Source organism: Olea europaea, unplaced genomic scaffold (assembly GCF_002742605.1).
Source record: "Olea europaea var. sylvestris unplaced genomic scaffold, O_europaea_v1 scaffold1207, whole genome shotgun sequence".
Taxonomy (NCBI): Eukaryota; Viridiplantae; Streptophyta; class Magnoliopsida; order Lamiales; family Oleaceae; genus Olea; species Olea europaea.
The window spans coordinates 120015-126887 of record NW_019229494.1 but is presented as its reverse complement, the minus strand read 5'-3'; positions in this window follow the sequence as shown (position 1 = coordinate 126887).

Here is a 6873-nt window from a genome sequence, read left to right as displayed (position 1 = left end):
TGAACTGAACATCATTGCATTTGCTCCATGTGTTTACAATTTTACAAGTAACTCCACCTGCGTTGTTAAAGTAGCAATATGTGCATTGACAAATGTGCTGTCTAATTCATAAATTTTAGCTGCCTTCTTTGTTTTGTGCTTTTCATTTTTTTTTTTTTTTACTAAGTTAGGCCATCATCAAATGAAAATCTTTTGTGACCGTATGTCAAGATGTTAACTGACTCATATATGTACACCCATACATGCATTTGTTGATTTTAAATCTTCAGTATTCAAGTTAAGTGAATATAAGAGCAATAGTATATTTGATAATGCCCCATTGTGAGTTTTCTTTTGGTGTTTCCTATACATTTATATTTTTCATTCAATTCAACTCATTAAGATCATCTACTCAAGTCATCTCCTCATTGTTTATTTATATTATTATCAAAATCAATGTTTAAAAAGGTTCAATCAAGTACCGAGGCATTTGACGTATGTAAGATGAGGCAATATCCATATGGCTTAAGACAAACCAATGAAATAATTAGGTGTGTGTATGAGCTACATTATTTTGAAAGAATGTATTTTGAAATATTAGATTGATGGAGATTATGTGGTTAAAAAATGAGAAAAATTTAAATTTACGTGTAATGTCATTTTATTAAAAAAATGTGTGGTTGAAATAATATCAAATCACTATTTAAGATTTTTTTTGAAAGAATGCAACTCAAATAGGGCCTTAATGAATTTAATAAAAATACAAAATATGCTCATAATTAACCATACACTAACTTAAAGATCCATAATAATTCAAATTAACTAAATTAAAAGTCTAGCTTTCAAAATGAAAATAGATAGAGAAAAGACTCAAATTAGTAATTACATAACAAACTATAGTTTACTTCTAAAAGTGGAAACAATCTTGAAGTCTCATATATCATAACTACAAGTTGGATCTCTAAGGGAATCATCTTCAAATATTAGAGCCTGTTTGGGAGTGATTTTGAGAATTGATTTTTTGACCATTAGGAGAAAAGTGGGGTCCACCCGTGAGAGAATAAGTCAAATATGACGACTGGAATAGTGAAATAACGGTCAAAAAATCGCTCCCAGACAAGCCCATAATTCTCTGTGTCATTCTCTACTTGAATTTGTGTCTTTTCCTTTCTCTATAGAAAAAAAAAACAAAAAAAAAAGTCCTATGAATATTAATAAAATGTCTATGTAAAGCAAGGCAAGAAGATGAACACCTTAGTCACCCTGTGACTTAGCCTTGAAGAGTCGTCTTGGTAACTCGAGGAATGAGCCTCACCAAATGGCAATTGAGGTGTAAGTTTTGAGGCGTTTTATGAAAGCCTCGGGAAAGGAGGGAATTGCTCGCAAGCCTCAAAAAGCATTTTTACAACCCGTTTGGCCCTCATTAATTTCCATTTCATTACATTTCATTTTTCTCTCTCCTATTTTCAACCACACAATTTTTCATAAAATAATATTACACATAAATCTAAATTTTTTTATTCTTTTCCAATCACTCATTTTTCAAAAAAATACTATTCCACCCATTTTCATTTCTACAAAATGGGGGCCAAACGGAGTCTTAAACAAATGATCAAAATAAATTACTAAGATTACTTGTATCATCGCACAATTTATATTTTTCATTGTGTAAATATATTGGTGATTAACTTATTAATCCCCTATTTGAGAGGGATTAAAATAAAAATTTTATTAAATTTTGATAAAAGTTAATAGAAAATGTGGTTGAAAAGTTATGAGTCTTATGAAATATGTTGTTAAATTTAATTATTGACTTTGATTTAGATTATAATTTCAATTTCAATACCTATTAGGGGCTAAATCTAGCTTGTGTATAGATAAACATAAAATTTAGATAATAACATGATATATTCCCTGACGAAACTTTGAAGAATTATCATGATTTTGTACTTAATTAGTCAGACATTAAATTAATGTATAATGCATCAACGTAAGAATTCATTGTAATTTTCTAGGTGGATGAACTATATAGTCAAGAAGCAGTAATAACAAATAGTTGAAATCCTCTTCTGTTGAATAATCGACCTCCAAGTGGTGGAATTCCGGGCTCAATACACCAATCTCAACCTCATCAATACACCCAAGCAATCACGACCCAAAACCTTAAACCTCTTCTACACTCCGATTGCTCAATATTTGTACCCACTTAGGACACAAAAATGACGATGTTTGTAGCCACAAAGGCCAGAGAAGAACAAGAAGACACGGCCAAGGAGAAGCACAAAGCAAAAGAGGCATACTCATTTTTTTCTTAAAACACAAGACAAGGCAAACACGTGAATGATAAAAGACAAAGAGGGCCAACTTATATAGGTTATGTTAGGGCATAGAGATAGGCCAAGCCCAATACAAATACGACAAGTGGGCCAACATACAAAAGCATCCAATGAGTGTAGAAACCGGGCCATGAGCAACACTAATTAATTAGGTTGCTTACAATGGCCCAAATAGTCTTAAGGTCAGGTTATCAACCTTGGGTGTTGATATTTATTTTATCCAATATCAGTTTGATATCATCGCCCGGATTATTGGGTATCGAAACTCAACAATCTCCACCTTGATACCCAATAACCTGCAAGCAAACAAACACAAAGTTTATACTTGTACAATTAAGGTAATCCAATAAAAATTGATATCACAGACCTTAATTATCTCATGTTTCGAACCTAAAACACATACCATACCTACTTCACGTACTCACCAGGGCTAAGGTTCAAAAAAACCCAACTAGGAACAAGTATTCACAGTGAACAAATAATCATGCAATGAAAATATTATATAAGATAATACACAGATCTTTTCAAAATATCGTTCACATAGAGCCAAAGATTAACACTAAGTTAATCGGCACACGATCAAACACATATGCAACAAATGTTTAAATGAACCCGCAAAAGATCTTACCACACTTATCGTATCTCATTTCTTGTTACTCCCACCTCAAGAACACATATCTCTTCTCATCACCTACCATGCTCACTAGATAATAACTCGACTCATGTCTAATTGACAAGTCATAATAGATCCTAAGCTATCGGGATAATTCTCTATCACCACATCACTTCTCCCAACCAACGTGGATAATGGGTCTCCACCTTACCAAAGTGATCAAAGTACCTCTCTCACACTCTACCTGTACATGGTCTCTTTCATAGAGGATTCTAGACATTTGATCACATTTCCACTCGTGATCTAAATGTCACATTCGACATTCCCGGTACAAATCACAATGTACCCCTAGGCATCTATATTTCACCTTACCTAAAGACATTCAACTTACTAGTAATACATCCTAACTCGCTATGCATGCAAACAATCACATCAGTTAATCACATTACCTCAAATTCATGCAAACACACATATCAAACAAATTGAAATGCAACATATAATCATGCAACAGAATTAGGCAATCACCAGAAACGATCACAAACAGATGCATATGCAGTAACTAAGTTTATTCTCAATAAACCTCACTAGGGTCATAACTCGACCCCTCAACCACATTTGTCTCACCTCTCAATTACCCTTCTGCTTATCCTTCTTCTTGAGACAGTCCCTAATAAAATGTCCAGACTTATCACAGCTATAACACCGTTTACCACTAGACTTGTCCCGTCCCTTGCCCTTCTTCTTACTACTTTAATCATTGGAGTCACTACTCAAATCACCTATATTTTGAGCTCTACCTAAATTTGTTTGCCTAAACTTCATCCTACTCCTTATCGTGTGTAACTGATCCCTCCTCTTATCTTCATTTTCAACCTTAATTTCCATTTCCTTACTCCTAAATGAGTCTATGACAATCTCGGGTGTTAGGGTGTCCCTACCATACTTAATGCATTTTTAACCTCTCTATATGAATCAAGTATGGAATTAAGTAAGATAATTGCTTTATATATTTCAGACACATTTCATCACAATTAACAATTTCTTGAACAAGTTTGTTAAAAGTATTCAGATTGTCGTCAAGATCCTTTGAAGGGTCTATTTTAAAATTGAAAAATCTTTCAAGCAAGTACAGCTTATTAGGAGTGGACTTAAGCAAATATAAATCCTTCAACTTTTTCCAAAGTTCTTTTGTAGAATCTAGTTTCCCAACTTTTCTCAAAATAATGTTAGATAAATGTAAGATAATCGAAGTGTAAGCAAGTTGATCGTATTCCTCTTTTTGTGTTTCTGTTAAATTTGCGAGAAATTTGTCATCTATGATTTTTAAAACTTTTTGTTGAACTAAAATGCTCTTCATCTTTTGCTGTCAAATTGAAAAATCACATTTCCCAATGACAATACCAATGTCGAAATGTGATTACATTTTTGGGAAAATAGAACAACTAAATGCACAGATAGGTCACACAAAATAATCCTACGATCGCAAGATTTCGTAAGATTCAGGATCTTAAAACATTGGAATTTTTTAACAGATCAAGTCCAAGTGTTCTAACAGGATAATCAATGCAACATGTATACTAACAAAAAATTAAATTCTCACGTAATGCGGTCTCACGCAGTGACTATATGACAGTTACAGCACAAAAACAATTACAGCACAAAATCAATTTCAGCACTTCAAATAGGGTAGATAATTCCTAAATTTTCTAGCACAGGCAATGGTTGCCAAGCAATGACAACCCCGAATTCTATTGATCACCCCATACGATGATCTGCTAGTACGATAATGTAAAGATTTCAGCCAATTTATCAGAACAGACCTACCTGAGTTCGTAAATTACGAGAGATGCGAATCTACTACTTTAGGGCCACTACTATTCGCCTTAAAGTTCAACAGATGTGCTAACACAAATGTCCAGCAACCAATAGCCGAGTGTCCAGAGGCAAAACCATCCAACTTTTTCTGTATATCCTGAAACTGAAAAACTAACAACACAAAATTGTTAGAAAACACGTTATAAAAATTCTATCCAAAGAAGTCGTCGCCGAAGGAAGCCATACGCAACCCCATGGGCAATCACGGAAAAGCTCACACGCCGCCGCAGCAGGCCGATGTCACCTACACGTGCCGTCCATCCAACACCTCCTCCACCTGCAGATCACGAATCTGACCTCCGTTTCACCAAAAGGCATCTAGATTGATCAAAAATTTAGGTTACAGGTTTGGCCCTTTTCGAAAAAATTCACACAGATACGATCTAGACAGTTTCTGCTTCGTTTCTGGTCAGATTTTGGTCAGAGATTCCACCCCAAACCCGCTCTGATACCAAATGTTGAATAATTGACCTCTAACTGGTGGAATTCTTGGCTCAATATACCAATCTTAATCTTATCAATACACCCAATCAATCACGACCCAAAACCTTAACCTCTTCCACACTCCGGTTGCTCAAGATTTTTACCCATTTAGGATACAAAAATGACGGTGTCTGCAGCCACAAAGGCCAAAGAAGAACAAGAAGACATGGCCAAGGAGAAGCACAAAGCAAAAGAGGCAGATTCGTTTTTCTCTCAAAACACAAGACAAAGCAAACACATGAATAACAAAAAACAAAGAGGGCCAACTTATATAGGTTATGTTAGGGCATAGAGATGGGTCAAGCCCAATATAAATACAACAAGTGGGCCAACATACAAAAGCCATCCAACGAGTGTAAAAATCGGGCCATGAGCAACACTAATTAATTAGGTTGCTACAATGGTCCAAATAGTCTTAGGGTCGGGTCATCAATCTTGGGTGTCGATATTTATTTTATCCAACATCAGTTTAATATCATCACTCGGATTATTGGGTATCAAAACCCAACATCTTCGGAATGTAAAATTTCTTATATAACACTTGAACATTTTAAAGTATTTTTAGCATACATATAGAAGTGTAAAGTCACAATGTAGATGGTGTTAATGTTCTGTTCTTATGACAAGATCCTGTTGTGCCTTTAAAATGAACTTTTGCGACCCCAAGAGTTTTCTGTTTTCTGAGATGGGCCTGGTCGGTTACGACACTTCTTTCGACTCTGTGAGTCTCACACTTCGAGTCTCTGCCCACGATCAATTTTATGTTATCAAAATCATCGATAGAATATAAGGACGATCCTACATTTGAAGTTCTATTGGACGGAAGGAAAGATAAAAGTTTATGAATTAGGATAGGCGCGTTCTGAAAGCCTTGAGTTTGGAAAAAAGCTTCTAGGACATGATTGCTATAAAAAATGCATTGCAGGATTATTTCATGGTGTAATGACAAAGTTTTAATGATTGCAGAAGTCGTCCTCAATTTATAATCTCTCTCCTCTATAGAATGCCAGTTGATATAAAATGTAAAGGATCGACGATTGTATATCCAATGGTGAGTTTACTGGAAGAAATAACTAGCTGGTTTTCAGGAGAACACAAAGGATTTAATAAGTTATCTGTGTTGGAAAAAATGGTTTAATGGGTCAACTTTGAGCCCAAATTTCAGTGGAACCCACCTTTTAAATAATGCGGGACCTAGCATATTCACGTTCTACTCCGCGAGATGATTAACGTGATATATTTATTTATCGAAAACCATTTAAAATTGAATGAAATATTAAGCGTTAAAGTAACCCACATAAACTAAGGATTATGGAAGAATTTGATTTGTCAAACACTTATCCCACATAGGAAAGTTAGGAAACTTTGGTGTGGTTTATAAGGTGGAAGTTTGGAATTGGGTTTGGGCCCCAAGGGGTACCAATAGTCTTTGGAAGGCGGAAGACCTATATCCCATTGGGTTCGGTCATAAACCCACACGCGCGCGCCGCCGCCGTCGTCCGTCTGACCGATCGGTACGGCACTATATTAACTTTTTGGACAAATTTTAGGCCAAATTGTAAATAATCAAATTCTTGGGTACAAAAT